Source organism: Callionymus lyra, chromosome 10, assembly GCF_982586985.1.
Source record: "Callionymus lyra chromosome 10, fCalLyr1.hap1.1, whole genome shotgun sequence".
Lineage (NCBI taxonomy): Eukaryota > Metazoa > Chordata > Actinopteri > Syngnathiformes > Callionymidae > Callionymus > Callionymus lyra.
In genome coordinates, this window is record NC_141827.1 from 21392523 (window position 1) to 21413226 (window position 20704).

General features: G+C 37.5%; 1 protein-coding gene across 1 annotated transcript in view; it reads right to left on the reverse strand.

Annotated features, from left to right (window-relative positions):
* tafa3a (TAFA chemokine like family member 3a) overlaps positions 1–16838 on the reverse strand; it is a 140822-nt gene extending 123984 nt beyond the window's left edge. Inside the window, exon 1 of the mRNA XM_087801701.1 lies at positions 16436–16838. The gene's annotated coding sequence lies outside the window, so the exon portion shown is untranslated. The remainder of the gene's footprint in view (positions 1–16435) is intronic.
* Between the last annotated feature and the right edge of the window lie 3866 nt (positions 16839–20704).

Sequence of the window (20704 nt, forward strand, 5' to 3'; positions counted from 1 at the left end):
TCAGATTTGTTGTCAGTGACATAAATCTGTAGATTTAAAGATGTAAACTGAATAAATTGGCAAGAGCATGTGTTTTGTGGGGCGGTTTGGGCTCCGACTAAGTCTAAAGCTGAACCATCAGACAGACGTCTGTATAGAGATGAGACGAAAGACTGCCATGTCTGACTTCTTGGATGAGATCTGCTTCCTCTGTGCTGCACCACATTCTCCACGTTCTCTTTCATTTTCTCTTCCCACCATCTCACACACTGAGGTCCAAAGCCCAAGAGAAATTAGTCACCCTGCACACTGTGGTGCGCGAGCATGTGTGTCAGTGCGCGTGTGTGAGTGTGTTTTTGAACAAATACAGCGACTGCAAGGAGAAGGTTGAAAGAACAAAATTGTTTTTCATCGCAAGCCCTATAATTCCCTCTTCATCTCTGAAAATTGATGCTATGTTGGGACCAATTTATGTTGGTCCTCAGCAAAAGAGTAACGCAGTAACAAGATTTGTTTCTTTGTTGAACAAATATTGAAGAAAATGGTTTCATAATGATCGATATATAGAACCGCAAACCCACTAGAAAACTGGGATTATCTTGGATTGAATCCAATCAAATTCAGATGAAAGTATTCTCTGGATAATGCCATGTATTCCAAAATGGCTTTCCTCTAATTATTTTCAGTTCCAGCCCAGACACAATGGAGTGGCGGATACATTCCGGCTTATACAAAAGGGGAGTGGATGATCTTAGTGGAACAAAAATCTATTTAATACAGATCCCTGGTACACGTTTGCTTCAAATTCATAATGAAATGATTGACAGTATATATTTTTCAGTGTTGTGCTCACATGCCTCACAGATCTACGGTCATCTTCCACTTTTCTTAGGGGCTGCAATGTATCCTGAGAAGTGACAATAGCTTTTGCGAAAACTGAAACTGCCGACGCAAATCCAACAAACACGAAAGCTTGTTAGCGAGCCGTCATCTCAACCTGCTGCTAGCAAATGTTCTAACACAACCATCAGTGCGTTTTGTGTTGACATTGTGTCACGATTGGGTGTAGACTTCCTCCCAGCAAGGTTTAATATCTAACAGCTGACTGCTCTACCAAGCTGTTCATTTCCTCTGACATTGTGTTCTTCACACACTATTATTGTCCGACGTTTATCTAGATAATTACATTCATTTTTTGCCTTTGATCTCATAGATATTATTGTAAAGCTCAGCCAGAGAAAAACCTGACGTTAAATTGATGGCTACAGATGGTTTCTGTAATACCACCAATAAGGAAGCATCTGTTCCTTCACACAATATCAACATTTTCTGAAGGTTCTATTGAAATTAAAGTTTAACTTTATTTATTTTTTTATTAACCCAGATGGTCCTCAGTGCAGGTAACACTATTTGAAACTTCAAATAGATATTTAAGAGCTCCTCATGTATGAAGTCATTGTATGTCTAAGTGTGAGTTCTTTGGAAAAGTTGCTTCGGTCTGACTCCTCTAAGTGCTCAGTGTTTTTGTCGTTTTGCCGAGAAGCTCTTCTGGTACTTGAGAATCACTTCAAAGGAGTGGTGCTCTTCCAAAAGCTAGCTTGGGTTTTTATCCAGAAGATGACTTGAAACACAATGATTATAACAATCCAACCAAGGGTAACACTGTTATCTATAACAGGAGTGTACTTGCAACTAGACATCACACTCTGGGCTCACACCCTGAACTGAAAGCCTTTTAGCTAATGTAAGCTAGCATCCATTAAGCATTTTTTCATACACTCATCCCAGGGTTGGCCAAAATGTCCTCTACCCAAATTTTTCCTCAGGGAATAAGAAGGCGTTTCCAGGCAAACTTTTAGATGCAATCACCAAAACCGGTTCTGGGTCAGCCCTGAGGCCTTCTTCAACTTGGAGGTACAGATACAATCTGGCAATTCCATAAGACCTGCAACGTCCCAGAGTGGATATAGACGGCTATGAAAGAAGAATCAAACTTAATTTTATAGAGACAAATCTCTACCGGCGTCAATGAAGAATGAAGAACCCGTGAGCAGCATCTGTCCCTAGTCACTCATCTGTCGTTCCTTTTTAAATTTAACGTTTGGGTGACCAGTGACAACACCTCCGTCCAAACATAATTCACGGTCACTTTCTTGAAAGACAAATGCATCTCCCTGTTGTAGGCTTTTAAAAAAAGTGTAGCGACAATTCTTTGAACATCCTTTGAAAGAAACACTTTCCTAGTAAAGTCAAGAGATCCAACACAGACAATGTATTTGGCTTGTATCCCATTTCAGTTTAATTTTTTTTTTCAAGGCTCAAAGAATTCTGAAAATTATACTTTGTAATGTGTGTGAAAGATTGCGGGAGTTGGTAAATATGACGAGGAGATACGAGCAACAGGTGTTTTGGAGACGGATGTTGGAATAAATGAATTTGAGCGTGGATTCATGTTTTCCGTGATGAACATAAACTGAATGAATCTGAATGCTCGGATCAGTTCTGAACCTCTTTTTCATTCATTTCCATTATCGTGATAGCATGTTTGTAGGGATGTAAGAGTAACCAGTAAAAATGGTAACCATGGTAACAGTTACAATGGCATTTTTAAACTAACCATTAAAATGTGTTTGATTACCTCTTTCTTACAATAACTCATGGTAACTTCTTAAGCAGGTAAGTCTATGACTGTTTTTTGACTCCCAAATAAAACCTGCATATTGTTTTATTTTGCCAAATAAATAAATGTACATTTTAAGGATGTTGCAACAGTATCACGATAATAATGATAATTAATTTTCATTTTCTTGAAGTTTTCATACCGTTCCATTCCTAAATCTCGGAATTTCCTCCACTGCACTGCGTCTCATTTCACCTCTTCCTATTGGGTTTATTTTCTGTTGGATTTAACAAACTTGAACAATTTTCTTTCGAACTTAAGTTGGACACAGTAATAAGGACTTTGATTGCAGGAATTATTTTGTGTTGATCACGACTTTTCGCCTATGATTGTTTTTCCATTTTCCGCACGGGACGGCCCCGAGTCTGGGGTTTAGAGGAGCTGATCCTCATCCTGGCTGCATTGTACAGTTGTAGTCTTCAAATCTTGTAATTGTTTAATACAATTATTATCTTAGTACATTTCATTTACGATAAGAAACCTTCTGTTCAAACTTAAGCTCAAGGACGTCAAAATCCCCAAAATTGGACTAGTCCCAAATAATTTCAGAGGTTTTTACCATCAGAACATTCTAATGTATTTGTGTGTCTGGTGCACTTAGAAAATTCAATAGAAGCAATGGATGAAAAAGGAGACTAAAAGCCAAGGATACACTGGAACAATACGATGAAACAGCAAGTAAACAGGACGAAGTCATAAAGAAGCGTCATTTTTGCAAAAGCTTTAAAAAACATTGCGTGCTTAAATGGAGTGTAATTGATTTTTCAAAGAGCCAGGTTCAAATGCATGTTCTGAGCACTGACGTCTACGTTCTGTCCTTCATTTCTTTGGATGTGATTCACAAGGTGTTTCTTAATCACTGGACAGCCAGCAACGCAGATTAAAAGGTGGTGAATGTTGATGTGCGCTGAAATAAGCGGTTCAAGACCATCTCAAAAGATCCGGTACAATTCACCAGTGAATAGGAAATCACATTTGAAAAAAAACGCTCTGCCAAAAGCATGTAAGACAGTTTATATCGAGGCATGAAAAGAGATGCAAGGAACAAAGGGCGGAAACCTACAGACAAGTAAGCCATCCAAAAAGCTGTCAAGGTTGATGGCACAAATCCTCTTCTTTATGTCAAACAGGCAACATTGTATTTCCAATGAAGCGTGAAGGCTAGTTGTGGACGCAGCATGGACCACAAACACACAGGGAATCTGTGAATCACGGTTTGTTACACATGAACAGAAGTATTGGCTCTCGCTTTTTTGGCCGAAACAACCATGATGGGAAAAAAAAAAGAAAAAAAAAATCAATCTGAAAATGTGTGTAAAACAGAAAATGGTGCTCATCATATCCAAAGATGAATTCTCAAGATTTTGGCAAACCCTTCAACAGACTCCCACATCTGCGGAACAAGCTGGAAAAGGCTTTTTTTTAAACAACAAAAACAATGACAGCATTTAAAAAAAAGATGTCAAGCAGCAGCAGTACTGAATAGCAGGTTTTGAGGTGATATTCATAGGCATGTACTGTCCTGATTTCAATCCAACTGAATCTAACCTTGTATCCCATAGATTCTGGTGGCAATAGTTGATGCACAATTTAATTGCTTTTTTTCTTCAAATTTCTAATATAAAAAGAGTATAAGAAGATGTTTGCTGCACAACTGCAGTCCTAGCTACTATCTAGTATATTTGAACAACCTTCATTACATCTAAATCTCTAATGATTAATCTCTTTTCACCAATTTTAAAAACACTGTCTTACATGAGCAAATTCAAAAAGCCTCCCATATGACATTCCACATGATCCATGGAATGTGTGCAATGGACAAGATAAATATTTGATTTTAGATTAGCACGTCTTGTCTGGTTCATTTTCATATTCATGCATCCATTTAAAATAGATAAACTTAGTTAGCTTATGATTTGCAATTATCCTTGTGCAAAAGATTTTATTTCAACTTAAGGTCCAGGGTTAAAATCTTGGACGCATATTTAAAAAAAAAAAAAGTCATTTTCAGCTTCACATGGTGAAACAAATTCGATTATTTCTAGTGGCAGGTATAACTTGATATTCTATTATCAGGAAGTCATAACCAAATTGATATTTTTTATTTTACAACAGTATTTTACAATATTTCCACAGTCATTTTTCACTTCAAATACCTTCACCAATCGTTGTGGTCACCAATCGTTGTGGTCTTTTTATACCCTATTAGTGATGGTCAGATGAATCTTCATGAAGCAGTGTCAGTATACTCAGAGTCCACTAGATGGCGGTCCCTACACTTTTTTTTTGTTTTGAACAACTGTTCTAATGAAACATCCCATAATTTTTTTAAACTGATGGCGCCACCTACTGACCTCTAGACAACATGACACTGTTTCATGAAGCTTCATCAGCCCATCACTACCTATTATATGGATTTAAATGTCCTTAAATAAGTCGTCAGTTTGACCCAAACCTCATAACTAGGGCTGCGCGACGTAACGAAATCATAACCGTTATGTCAGACCGTACCATGACACAATCGTATATTCGAGCTCTGGCTGCGGCTTCACTCAGCTGCTCTCATGTCACACACAAGCTGTTTGGGGGTGTTGTTACGTGACCACATGGCACTCAGCAGACCGAACCGTGGCAATCATGGAGATGAAAACGCTTCTTAACTAGTTTGGTGGGTAGACAAGATGGATTCAAACTTGCGCAACATTTAATTAAAAATTACACAAATATAAGCCAATGTAAGCCAGAGAGATATGTGACCTATTGCCTACTACTGTGTTTGTCAGGGTGTCTGGATGAATGACAAGACAGGTGGCGAGATATTAAAGGGAACATCTTTCAAATAATGAAGCGTTAAAAAAGTGGAATAAAAGTAATTTGCCATAATTAGTTATAACAATAAGCCTCAATTAAAAAAATACAAAACTAATGATCATCAAATCCATGTCACGTTCAAAAAGACCCTCTATCTATATTAATTCTCTACCACGACTTTTGAATTTCCCTCTTTATTACACTTTTTTTTAATAAAAGTTTATAACAGTATTTTGTTGATAGTCTTTATTACTAATGGGCTTTACATTTAGGTCACTTATAAAGAACATGCCTACAATGGAAAAAAAATGTTTTATTCAATTTGATACATTTTTCATTAATATACGTGTGAAATATCTTAGTCATACCTTTATTGACCACAAATCTACCACCAAATGACCTATAGACTAAATATACCCAAATCACCTATAGTCAAGTACCGTAATATTCGACCCATAAACCGTTTCTTTTTACCCATGCTTGGAACCCTGCGGCTAATATGACGGTGGGACCGATTTAAAGTTTTTTAGTTTAGTTGATTTTGCGCATCACACACACCCTTATCATGGAGAAATGCATACGGCGCAGCAGGTTTTCGAAAAGCCTGGACGTCTGTGTGATGAAAGTGACATTGACAGCCACAGAGACCGAGGCTGACAAAGTCCTTCTGAGGCTGTTCAATTCAGACACAGAACAAGAAGACTTCAATGACTTTTGTGTGCAAGAGGAAGATGAAAAGACATTCATTTTTTTGGGTTGCCAAAAGTGTGTTTTCATTTCGAACCTGGCTCACTCACCCGTGTTTAAATTTCGTTCTGTCTACTTAAAATAACAACAGAAACTTCTGTGTCTTTCTGTCTTAGTATCTCATGATCCGACGGATACCGTAGACTTGATATGTGGCTTAAAACAGGCTACTGAGGTGTCGCCGACTGTGTCTAATAAGACATTATCTGAGGTGAAAGTGTCAAAATCCTACAAACACATTATAAAATTAATGTTTTTATTAACAAAGGCCTTTAATAAGGGATTGAATCCACTAACCCCATTAAGACCTGGGGTTATTATATGTACACAATTTATTTTGTTTTAAAATTGCGTAGATGACAATATTTCTTTGTATTCCTTTTTTTTCAACTATATTTCAATTTCTCAGCAATATTTTATGTAATACCCTATTAATACTTATATCTCAGAATGTACTACATGGGGACAAAATTCTGATCATGTATATTATATGAATTGTTTTGTCTACTTGTCTTTAAATACTTTCAAATCTACCAAATTCATGAACTAAATTCATGTCACTTATGGAAGGAAACATTTTTTTTAAATGTATTTTTTTTAATGAACTTTATTGGGAATTTTATGTCTTATTTGTATGTAACGCAACACACACACAAATCGCACAGTTTCTTACAACTCTAATAACTTTTTCAAAGTTTTAATTTAAAGTAGAAGCGCTTCAGAGAAACGACTAGTAGCGTTGAAGTTCATTTTGTTTTGTTTTTCAATCACAATACAGCATTAACTTTTTTTTTTTACTTAATACACACAACTCACTGGCGAGAAGATTCCAAAGTTAAACTGTATTTGCAGCAATTACCGGCGCACACGGGAGCCTGACTGGAACACTCTGCTCCAGCACCTCAGCTAAATCAAACTGTAAAAGGGTATTAAAATGTGAAAGCTTGTGTGAATATTTATAGTGATAGTACACAGTGCCCATAACTGACTGACAGAGGAGGCGTGTTTAAATGGATGAAAGCGATGCGTGCACTCCAGCTACCCTTGAGCTAATTCTATCACGAAGAAGAGAGATAACCCTCCAGGTTCCTGTTTCTTATTCCCATCTCACACACACCATCAAGAAGAAGCAGAGCTTCTGTTAATAAAGGAAACAGTCTCCTCTCTTCTGTTGCTGAGAGCTCATGATGAAAAACATCAGCGGCCTCCGAGTCAGGTCATCCTCAGCCCACATTCTTTTGTTTTCGCGAAGGAGAGCAAGTGAAGAAGGAAACACTTAATCATGTCAACAAACACGGAAAAATGCTGCGAAGAGTTCAAACCTCAAATCAACTCCGGCCTTGTTTCTTAGACGCGTGTTTAATATTTATTTATTTGCAAAGTCGATACAAAGTGCTGCTTTCACAACCAAAACAGATTTCTCCCAAACTGAAAACTCGTAGAGTGACTCTGTACGGATGGAGTGAGCGAGGGGAAGAAGAAAAAAATAAAACATGAAATGAGGTCTCTCACTCCCTCGGGAATCAGGGATTAGACGAGGGCTTCTCAAAATCGACAATTTCCCAACCTTTTCTTTGGACTTGCAGCGTGGAGCTGGGAGATTGTGTTCCGCGTGCTTGATAGGACGTTGATTCAGCACAAAAGCACAACATCGCGCCTCAGCACTGCTAAACCTGACCACCTCAAAGAAAATCAACCGAGAGGAAGAGCTGAGAGAAGATTGAGGCGAGAAAATCCTCCAAACCCACAAAGCCGGGAAGTGTGTACATGGAACACTGGGTTCCTAAGCTCAAATGTTCAGGGGAGGTTGAGGAATTCACGGAAACTTACTCCACGTCGTTCTTATTTTTGGAGAGAAAAGTTTCTTATGAGCACATACCATATTTTAAAAATAAACACAGGTACATTCCAAAGATACAGTATGTGGAAAAAGTTGTTTATTTTTAGATACGTTCTCATATAAAAATAATACAAAGGTTATATCCTACATTAATTATAATATTATATTAAAGTACAGTCACAGTAAAATAAGGAAGAAAGTAATTAATTTGTATTTATATAGCGCTTTTCCAGACCAGGGTCACAAAGCGCTTAAACAATCAAAACAATACTCAATATCCTTTCTGGTTCTTACTTTCAGAGCTATTCATTGTCAGGCTCCTCCTTACATCACTGATCTGATCCAGCCTTACACCTCAGCTCGGGCTCTGAGGTCTGTGGATCAGAATCTACTTATGGTTCCTCGCACACGGCTCAGGACCAGAGGAGAGAAATCTTTTGTAACGATCTTCCTCTCTCTTTGCGCTTGATGGATCTACTGACTCCTTTAAGAAACATCTTAAGACGTTTCTATTTGTTCAGGCTTTTCCTTGATTTACTGGAACTCCTGTGTTGTTCTCAGTATTATCTTGATCTTTAAAGTATATACTTTTTTGAGTATTGTTTTGATTGTTAAAGCGCTTTGTGACCCTGGTCTGGAAAAGCGCTATATAAATAAATATTACTTACTTACTTACTTACTTACAATAAAATATATCCTTAAAAGGTCAAGATAACAACACAGGAGTTCCAGAAAATAAAGGAAAAGCCTGCACAAATAGAAATGTTTTAAGATGTTTGTCTTAAGAGTCAGTAGATCCATTAAGCGCAAAGAGAGAGGAAGATCGTTCAAAAGCTAATCTCAATCTTAATCATAAATACACAGAAAATGTCACTTAATAAAGGATAATATTTCAAGTTAAATGTCCTGGTTAGTCTGGTTCTTTGTAAGAGGGTTTTTGGACAGAGGCAGCAAAGCGTCCACAGCAGACACCAGCGTGAAAAGATGTGATCGTGAGGACAAGCTGGTGAAGATGGTTTAATATCGCAGGTGTATTGTTGTCGCTCTGCGATCGACCTCTCTCTCCGCCTCTATGATGAAACTTGGCAAAAGGACCTTCAACTAGAGTCTAGTTTATTCATCACACAAGGCCTGTTCAGGTCTAGTAATCTAAACATTTGGACACATTTTCTGACATATACATACCATAAAACCAAGGACATCCTTTTACCGCAATTTTAATCAAAAGGTGTGCAGAATATCTGGCTTCATTGTCTCATCGTGAACACTGCGAGAGCAACAGACATTTTTTTGTGATACTTGACAACAGCGCCACCTCACACACTGCATTAATACAGCAACAGATGAGACAGACGGCTCGGGACACGTAAGCCCAAAAAACTCACCCCCGACACATCTCTGTGTTCACATCAACACCAGAGAAAACACCTTCTCCGAACTAAAAAAAAACAAATCAGTTCGGATGTACACACACTTCCACAGTCGCACGCCCACATCCAAACACGCACACAGGAAATCAGCACGAATAAATAAGAGATGGAGTTGTGCTTCACAGTCTAATCTCTGAGGGGGGAAAAAAAAAAAAAACGTCTTGCTGCATCGGCGGGGATCAGCCAGGCCGATTGAGTGGGACACTGCTGGCTTCCAGGAAACCAATTTGTTTGTTTATTGTCTTGGTGTTTTGTCGGCGGTTACAGTTCATTGCAGCCAGCCCATCTTGGACATGCTCCTTTAAATGGCATCTATAAAACATGGGATGTGCTTCCCACATCCTGCTGCCCCTCTGTACATGACACAACCGCACACCAGCGTCACAATGCAGCATTCCGTTTGCTATGGTGGAGCTTTTTGGATTTTTTTTTTTTTTCTCCCATTACAGACCGGCATGTTCACTCCGGAAGATCAGGCGGGCGTGTTGAGGGGTGGAACAAACAAGGCTCTTTTCCAAACACATTACCCTGTAAACACCACTGCATCTCAAGGCGATAATGTTGCGTGTAATCACGTCGCCCTTACTTTTTATTGTTCCACCAACACAAATCTGCAGCGATGGCAACGCTCACTGCACACTGTTGAGTCGCTGATGCAACGCTCTGGAATTTTCGGGGTAACTTGTGCTACCCCGAAATGCAATGTTCACCGTGACAAGTCAGTGGGCTGCCATTTTGAGTTAATCCCGCATAAGCTGAAGTACTTAAAGAAACGGAAGAATGTTGCTGTCGATCTGAAAAAGCCTTGTATCTAAAATATATATGTTATGTTCTGCCTCGTCCTTGCCAGGCTAGACTCGCCTGATATTGATCTGCATGAGTGCACAGTGAGCCGACAGTGAACACAAATTCCGCCTGAGGTGGGCTCCTTAAAAACGGGAGACACGACTTTTCTCCACACGTTCTTTTTCCAGAAGAAAAAATCACCTGGTGTCTCATGCATATCAAGTGCGAGTCTTCCGTCTTCTGGCTTGATCAGGTTTGTTCACCGCATCAGTGTGAATGTCACTTTCAAAAGGCATGCATACAAACAAGCGAAAATTGGGATTTTTGAAGCCACCAAAAAACATCAGATACCAATTTCACAGCACGAGGTGTCTACAACAACATTCAACGATGAAATGAATCAAATCAGGAATAACTTCAGCTCACTTGTCTTGAAAATTGTATTTTTTTTTTTCTTTGCTCTTTGACAACAGCTGACAAACAATATGAGGCCTTTCCAGAGGTTTAGGTCAAATTATAGTTTTAGGGTTTAGAGTTTTACTCTCCTCATGCTGATACCTGTTTAGATTAGCATCAAGCTAATAAGGTTTCATGAAACAGCTGATGAGGTGTCGTAATTTCCAAAAATGGTGTGTGGTAGCTTTAAATCAGTGGTTCAGAGCCAAAGTTTACAGAGCAACAAGTGCCATCTAGCGGGCTTTAAAAATGAGGCACTGTATCACAAAACGTCTTCAACCCATCATCTATCATCTATCAACACGATGATACGACTTTACAGGCTGGTGTATTGTTAAATGTTTGAGTTGGATTGGATCATCAGGCTAAAGGCTACATTAAAAAAAAGACTGCATCTAACATATATATCTGGGTAAAGTGATTACAATAACATTTCTTTCAACATTTTATCAAGGGAATAAAACATTAATTACATTAGACGACTGAACTATTATTTTGAAAGCGGACTACTTTTTTACAGGACAAGGTATCAACTGTGTAGCTTGTGAGCTTCATTTTTGACAGATGTTAAAACAACAAGTCGAGGGGATGCTTTGTTTATCTAGGAATCACATTTTTACTCAATCACAAGGTATATCGTGGTCGGATATGCCTTTGGGGATTTATTATATAATATTATTGCTTCAGTATTATCGTGGACTGACAAATGTTGTTTAAAAAAAATGTAAATGATAATCAAACAATCATTCATATATATATATATATATATATATATATATAAAGCAAGATGTTGATTGATCACTTATCGGTATCTATTTATAAATCTGAACTCCAACGAAAGCTACTTATTATGCACATATATTTCGTGGGCAACTAGTTTGTCATGGTGTTGCCAAAAGCCTTTATTGTTATAAAAGACCACAACAACTTGACAGTGGAAGCATAATAAGCACGATCATATCATTTCTTTTACAATCTCCGGCCATTATTTTTGAAATGTTGTGAAGAAAATAGACTGTCAATTTATGAGGTTATTTTCAGTACCCATGATTCACTGTTGCAATATGTTCTTCTTGTACTGCGGCCTACTTTTCATTTACAAATACTTATGTGCCAGTTTGATGCATGTACTGTACCTATATATCTTGCTCATCAATCAGACATTTCAATATGATATTAACTTACATAGAAACACTGCTATTCCAATTATATTGACTACAAAACATTCTGTTTCTGACAAATTTGAATCCATACGTTATCATTTCTTCATCAGCTTTAATAGAAAGCAACCGGTATCATGTAGTGATGGTCTGATGAAGCTTCATGAAGCAGTGTCATTATTTTCGGAGTCCACTAGATGGTGGTCTTTGCACTATTTTCCCTTATTTCAATCAACTGTTCTAATCATCACATCATTTCTAAAGTGATGGCGCCACCTACTGACAACATGACACTGTTTCATGAAGCTTCATCAGACCATGACTAGTATCATGATACAGTATAGGGGACAACATTTGATATCTCGATATTTCCACCAGATATCTTATCGATACAATATGACTTCAGTGTAAACCAAATATTTGTCAGGAAAATAAAAACATTATTGTTTATGAGGATGTATAAAGAGCCACTTTATTTATTCATTTTATTATTAAACACTAACATAAACTCACAAATAAATAAAGTAGATATCAATACTTTTATTCAGCTTTTCATTAAGAAAATCCTACAAAAATGTGCATTATACAACAACTAGTGAGAAGAGAAAAGAGGTGCAATATTTTAACTTCTCTTTCACAGCTTCGTCTGTCAATCAACGGCAGAGGAGGTTTGTGGTTGGCTGGAATGGCGGGTGCATTAGAGACGTTAGAGACTGCTTCAGGTTACACACTGGACGAGCAGCCATGTCGAGTGATAGAGTTGGTTTTGCAAAGTTTATATCTTGAATTTAAATATCTCAATAGTGATACAATAACAATACATTTGTCAGCCCTAATACAGTCTAATTTCCACTAGATGGCACTCTGCACGCATTTGCATCTAACCTGATGTCCATCTATTCCTGACGGTATGTGCTATTAAGTACATGAAAATGAGGATTACAGTATATCAGTCCCCAGGTCTCTGGTCAACATATAAGCTTTCCCACCTGTCTATAAGTGTCTGCCAACTGTCTGAGGAATAATGTTCACTCTAAATAGAGAGAAACTGCCATAGAAATATACTTTTATACCTGTTTAATTAATTTCATGTTTGACTAAATTATTCTGCTTCTTTCCAGTTTGATAAACAATAAATAGTGTCTCGCATTTTTCAAATATTCTGTAATGATTGTGTAATAAAACTCTCTCACTATTATTTTTAAGATGATCTTCTTTGTCTGGACGAGTCACATGACCAGCTTAACAGCACTGGGTCAGAGACAGTGTTTTCATGAGGAGTACTTTGTGAATTTACCAGGGAGATTAAAATAGAAAGTGACACAACAGGAGTCTCATTTTTTTTTATACAAATACACAGTTGTCTGTAAGATTAAAAGAGTTATGACGCTGCAGTGATACTGGTCTGATGTCAGAAACTACTTTTAAAATCTTGTGTATTGTTGCTTTAAGAAAAACAAGCTAATAGAGGTCGGGGGAAAAGATCGATATTTCAATATATTGTCGTAATAAATAATCGACACACTGATGGCAAAAATCAATATTTTATTTCAACACACATTCTTGATTTACCCTGCTGTCACCATCAGTACTTAATCTCTCCTTCTCTGTTCGTGGGGGCGCTAATCCTAGTAAATAGGGGTAGAGTAGGTGTAAACAGTAGCAGAAGGAAACAGATGCAAGAATGATGTAAAAAAGGAACAATGAAAAACAAATCAAAGGCCCGTCCGCGAGAATCAGAAAGCATTGTCGGAATGTACATAAAAACATGTTTACCAATATCAGGCACTTTTATGTGTAGCTTTATATTATTTAATGTTCTAAATTTATCTAAGATGCCTTCGTGTGTCGAGGTTTACACAAAGTATTTGATGTTACCAAAGTTCACAGGTACTGGACAAGTGATCATAACTCTGTACACGGTTGGTTTCATACTGAAATATGAATATACTGTCCAATAATTCAATTAATTTCCATTACTTTCCAGTTTCACAAAACACGGTCCTGGTTTAAATAAGACATGTTCATGAACTTTGGTGTGTCCAGCTTTACAACGTTAATTAAATTGTACACTGAACATGGTTATAGAATAAGTAAATTAGACATTATATAATATATCGTGATGTATAGAATATCGTGATGTTATCATATCATGGGCTAAATATGGTCACAGCATCAAATCATGAGTTACTACTATCCCACCTTAACTCGCTAACCTTCATTGCAAGATAATGAAACAGCATTTATTTTCAAAAATAGAAATGCTTAATTTGCAGTTATAGATATGTGTTTTATCCTTTCATTCATGTATCTACCATATATATATATGGTAACAGTACGAGAGTGCAGACCTCCACCGAGCAAGGAGACCAATGATCTAGTCTTCATTGTTTCACCAAGCAAACCATAAATCCTTTTAAAAATAACCTGGAATCTTGATTTAAAAATAAAACAATATTAAGACCAAGGAGATACTAATATTAATTTTCACCATTGCTACTTCATCAAATACAGTCAAAGTGTCGCTAAGATCCCATCTCCAGTAATCCAAGTAATCCTGTGCTCCCTGAAAGCAGAACCCACCAATAACACTTCACAATAAAAGCCTCGAGAACAACAGCGAGCCGCAGGCACCTTCAAGGGCTACTGATGGCGATCTATAAAACAATATAATGGGTTGCTAGTCAGCATGTGTGAAGGAGAAGATCTACGCTTCCTCTGATTCACTGAGGGGACTTCAATTAATCACAGCAACATAGTATCACACTGCAATAAGAATGTAAGGTTATTGCCATTCGTCTATTCTGCCCGATGAAATGTGATGATGGCTCTAATTGAGAGGAGGTAAGAAAAAGAAAAAAAAAACAGCTGACCACACAGCACCTGTCAATAGCACAAAGGGCAGATTTAAGAAGGTCAACAATGCTACTAAAAGAAGGCAAGGAGAGAAGGGTCAGGGAATGAATATTCAAAAGCAGAATAACAACGGCTCGCTGCACAGAGAAGCTGACAGATAATACGTGAGTCGGTTTTCATCTGGGACTCCAACTGTGTCGCCTCATCGTAATCCAACAAGATAAGAGCATTGTGCTTTTCTTAAGTCACAAACAAGCCGCTTAAAGCTCAGGGTTTTCTTTTTCTTTTTTTTTTTTTCATTTTGAGTCAAGTGGAATAATCATACAGTGATGGAGGAGGCGGCTCACGCTGGGATCTCAGCCCCATGTTCCAAATCAAAGCAGCCATTTGACTCACATGTACTGTAGGAGGCCTTGTTTGTGTTTGGGGTTACAGTCGCTCGTGATTAGAGGAGAGGAAGGTAATATGCCATGACAGTTTGGCTTTGAACACCATACCACACGATATATTTATGGAGTGGATTTTTATTAACATGGAAAAAAAAGGAGCATTATTCCAGCAGCACAGATTACATGCTTTCGATTTTTCTAAACCTCATGTTTCAAAATAACTGTTGAAAGATGAAACAGACTCTCAGGGTGTCTTGTTATCTTAAATAGAAATAATCCTAAATCCAAGACATGGTCCAACACGTTGACGTTTTTTATTTTTCATGAATCCATTTTATCTTTTTGATCCTTGCAGGGTGATTTTGCTTAAAAAAGGCATATCAATGTCAAGTGTTTTTTCATTTATAAAAGCATTAATTGTTGATATATGTATGTCATGTCAAAAGAAAAATGAAGGTATAGAGATTGCTGAAGACGCCAAAGGAAATACAATTTGTCGCGAATGTCAATAGCTAGCTAAAATTATTTTTTGGAATGTATTGCTCTACCACTTTAATATTACCCTCTAACCCACACAGGAAAACAGTAATTTTGGTCAACTTTAAATACATAAAAAATAGTGGAATAGCTATCTGTGTAACCAATAATTTACCGAAAATTATAGTTTTGTTTCATGCATCTGGGGGGTATAGTTAGAAATAAATTTCAAACAATAACTTTAGTGCAAAATTTAAAAATGTGGGGCTGAATAAAAGCTTATAATCACTATATTTTAGTAAACAACTGACAAATTAGCAATTGGGCTAATATCTGTGAAATGCTAGCAGGCTAATTAGCTATATTGCTAATTATTGATAGCAAACCTTAACATTTAAATAAAACACATTAAATAAAAATGTAATATTCAATGGTTACTTGTTGGCAGTAGACATTTATTCATCTTATTTTAAAGGAAATGAAAAACTTATTAACAGATAGATCATAAATTATTTGAATCCCTGATTGACACAATATTAAATATACATATTTCTTATGGTCCTTAAATGTTAATCTGCTGCATTTTTAATTCATAAGAAGTGAATCCTTCAACCGTGATGTCAAGTTATCAATGAACACCTGCTTTTCTCACAAGTAAATAATTATTGAAAGTGGATCGATAAGCTGATCGATAGGATGTCGTATTAGTCATTCATTATTTCGCTGTCACGTCCAGTTATGACGGATTTATTTCATCCCTTTACTCCCGTCGATTTCCAGGGATGGTTTGATCGTGAAGAGAAAGATGAAGATCGAGGTCCTACCTGTCGTTTGTTGTCACTTAATCCGGGGAAGCCTCCTTTTTTTTCATTTATTCTCCATTGTCAGCCAAAAAGAAAGCAATATCTTCTCACAAAAAAAACGCGATCTCCAACACGCCTCCTCAAGTCGACAGCATCATCTCCGGTCAGATGCCAAAGCTGGTCCACGAGCACAATCCCCGAGTCAAACAAGTCTGCAGGAGACTTGAACGCAGCTCACTTGGAAGTCTATAAAAGTTGCTGGTCCTCGGAGCTCTGGCTCTAGAAGTGCTCTCCTCCCGAGCTCCTCTGCTTCCCTGCTCCTCTCATTCCTAATCAAACATCATTTTTCCCCGCTTTAATATCCACATTTTGGCTCAGTCCGGGTTTTGGCATCGTCCTCGTGCAGTTAGAGAAATGGATTTGAGGGGTCCGAGGGATGCGGGAGCAAAGCGCGGCTCGTCACGCCGTGTCAGGGAGTCAGTGCTGGGGTTTTATCGCCACCCAGCGGCAGTCTTGGAGTACTGACATGTGTTTGAGTTCTCGCTAGAGACGAGGGGTCCCCAAACTTTTTCATAAAATACATTTTCCCTTCTCTGATGGGGTACATTTTTAACAGGAAAGTGGAAAAATGTATTGTTTTCCAGAAATCTATACAAATACTCTTTCAGGGAATATTTTTGGAGTAATTTTTTTTATTGTTTAAGCACTTTGTGACCCTGGTCAAGAAAAGCTTTCTATAAATACAAATTACTTACTTACTTACTTACTTACTTTAATCATAAAATATATAATAATACTATTAATAAAATAAATGATTAGATTGTATCATCTTGATCATCTTGTTCTTTCTCTTTATTTCTCTTTGTTCTTGTTCTTATTTTATTTTGATTTATTTTTTGTGAAAAATTGCTGTTTTTGCTGTGGCTATTGGAAAAAAACAATTTCCCGAAGGAGACCTCCTGAGGATCAATAAAGTTCTACCTTACCTTACCTTAAAGTTTTACCTTACCTTACTTTACTTACCTTACCTTAAATGATAACCAAAATACCTGACAAAAAAGACAGGAAATGTATAATAACACAATTTATTGAATAAAAAATTACAAAAAAAAAGGAACTGTATACAAATTGTATATATCAAAATTATAAGCTCTAAAATTTTTATATTTTTCAAACTAGACCTTTATGGTGAGCAAACAAAAATGTAGGTAGGTGTAGAGTATATCAACAAAAAAACATACAGTCTTGATTTAGCTACTCAAAAAATAGATTACCCACTAAAAATTGGTGGTCCTGTCTCTTTGTCAACTGCTGTTTATGGAAAGAAAAAATGATAATCTTTGTTTTCTGAACGTATTTCTTAATCACTCCTCATTGTAAATACCCTTAAAAATAACTTAACATGCTTTTAAACATAGCACTCCTGCCCTAGAATGCACTAATTCTTAAGCTGAATCCAACTCAAGGTATATTCAATATATATCAAGAAGTGAACACAAAGTTATGAGAGACAAAAACCTTTTATTATACATTTTATTAAAGTTTTTTTAATGTCCAATGAGCCACCTGAGCTAGAATGTTAGCTCTCCTGGTAGATGTTACCTTTTTGTGAAAAGATGAAAGACAGACTTCGATGACAAGGAAAGCTGGATCAGTTATATAAAAAAAAGAAAAAAAAAGGAGGACTCTAAACAGCACAGCTTGTTGTGGGACTAGGAGTGGATGATGTGGTGGATCAAACGAGTAGAGCACTCCTTCATCCAAGTTGGAGAGGAACCAAAAGAGAGAGATTTAGAACCTGCCAAAGTCGATCAACTCTCTGGGTTCAAGTCTTAAAACGGGAATCGAACTCTCTTGCTGTGCATCGTGAATTTTAAATATTACATACGATGATAGAACTATATGAAAAAAGGAAGATTTATAGATTTATAGTATCAGTCATACATTTAATATTCAGTTTAAATATGTGTTAATCCACAATGAGTTGAAACTAATATAAACGGGCAGTGAGTGACATGAAACTCTCCCAAAAGCAGAACCCAATTCTATTTTTGGGTCTTGGAGTGGGCTGCTACATAAAAGATTTAAAAACTGTGCTGAACTTATTAGAGCACTGAAGGGATTTGAGTCTAATTTTTAAATATATATCTTTTTTACCAAGCAGGGGCCAAAATACCCCAAAATAACTTATCCTTAAATATCCCAGAATAAGCTCAGCTCCCAGAAGAAAGTAAGTCAGTGCTGAAAGCAGCCAGAATAAAGTCCATATTTCGTCAAGGTTCTTTTTAATCGTTCCTAGCATAAAGCATAAATTTATTTTGCCGGACGCTGTGAAATAATTGCAGACGGAATAGTAGAGGAGATTAATAGAATTTTCTTTCTCTTTCAATTGATTGAACTGGCCTTGTCAAGTGTTTATTCCTAATATTTTCAATTTAATTCAAGGTCAATAATATTTGCACATTTGTGTGTGGGTCGTTGAACAGCATTCATCGTTGTTACTAATGGAAATAATCCAGTTATAGAAGCTGAAATATATGTGGGGGCAAACATGATGATCACAGCAAAACTTATTAGCTTGTTCTTCACCTTGCTTGTCAATTTGTATGTAGCGACCGGAGCTCAGTTGTTTTTCATCTTCATTTTTGTCCAAAAAGACACACTTAAAAACAGCAAAGATACCCCTGTGGTGTTCATCTGTTATTTCCATCTTGTATTAAAGAATCAACTTTAGAAATTGTTCAGGAAAAACGTAGCTTAAGTTTGTTTTATAGCAGAAGCTCCAACTTGACGAACCAACAACGAAGAGTCAGTGCGTACAAGTAAGATTTACACCACGGATCTTCCACTACAAACAAGAAAAAATATAGATTTATTAATTTTTTTCAGAACAATTTCTCTTATCGAGGCTTCAATACACGATGGGAGTCACGGACGAGCATTTTTTTTGTTTTTTAGTGTTTAGCACCAGTCGCTACGATAGCATTGACATACAGTAACTCTAAAACGGGTCAGATTACACTGACAGTAATCCCAACCTTTAGTCGACGTGAGAGTAGCAATTGAGTGAAATTGTAATTCAGGGTGAACTACCACTTTAAGCTGGCATAGGTGTTGCTGAGGCATCAACCGCTACAACTTGATCCGCTCCATTCCAAACCAGAACCTGAAGCCCTTTAATGGCCTGATTGCTCATAAACATTATGATAATCCATCCGTCTCTGACATCCTACTCTCCTCCGGCATTAATGTCCGTCTACAAAAGACTTCCAGCCGTAATTGCATTATCATCTCAATTTCTCACGCGCGCTCTTTAGTCTGGCCTCCTGAAAGTCAGAGATGGCTGGAACAATCAATACTGACCTTTGAAATAGCCCGTGGAAAGCATTTGGATTTGAGTTTGATTGGTTTTTGACACCTCCTGAGAGCGTCCATCATCATCAAGACACAGACCGAAGTGAATCCTGGGAAAATGCAAAGAAGATTCATTTGTTTTATTGTCAATATTATTATTTTTGATGTCATTTTCTGACTTGTCATCTTTCTTTCTTCCTCCCTGTCAACCGCCCGGCGAGAGGAGATGACCTCATTAATCTTTGGAGCATTGTGCGCTCCCGCCTTGTCATCCCCCTGACACTTGGTTTGTGACACGGCGCGCCTCATTAAATCATGTGACAGGATGAGGTCAGCCTGGAGGTAAGGTGTCTCAAGCTGTATGTGTGCAGATAAAGCCGGCAACATTCTATTTGAGCGCGGCACAACAAATATACTCTTGGTGGCAGATGATGTGAGTCGCGGGGTAATCCCGGTTAGGGAGCATCAAAATCAGAAAAAAAAAAAAAACGTCCCAGGTTTTTTGTCTCTTTGAGGTCACATCAGAGAAGATTGGAAATACACATCTGCTGCCTTTGAGGTGGCGTGCGTCGCGCCTCGCTGTAAAGAGGATTTGTTACTAAAGGTGGCATCTTGCATAAAAGCCATCATCGCACGCTTCTCATCCTGTGACTATTTCCACTCGGAGCTGTGAGGACTGGGAATTAGATGTAGTGGGATGAGTTCTAAAGGGTGACCATGGATATGCTTAAGAGGTTTTGTATCACGGAGAGTGTTGGTGTATCATATCGTTTGTCGTGTCTCGCAACAGTTAAGAGTTAAGATGAAGGTTGAAATGTGGTATGTTTCTGCTTTGTTGGTGGAACCCAACAGAATCCAAACACAGATTCTGGCGTAGGAAGAGGGTAAATTGCAAGACGCTCTTCATCAATCTGTTAAGAAATGAGACACGGGAAC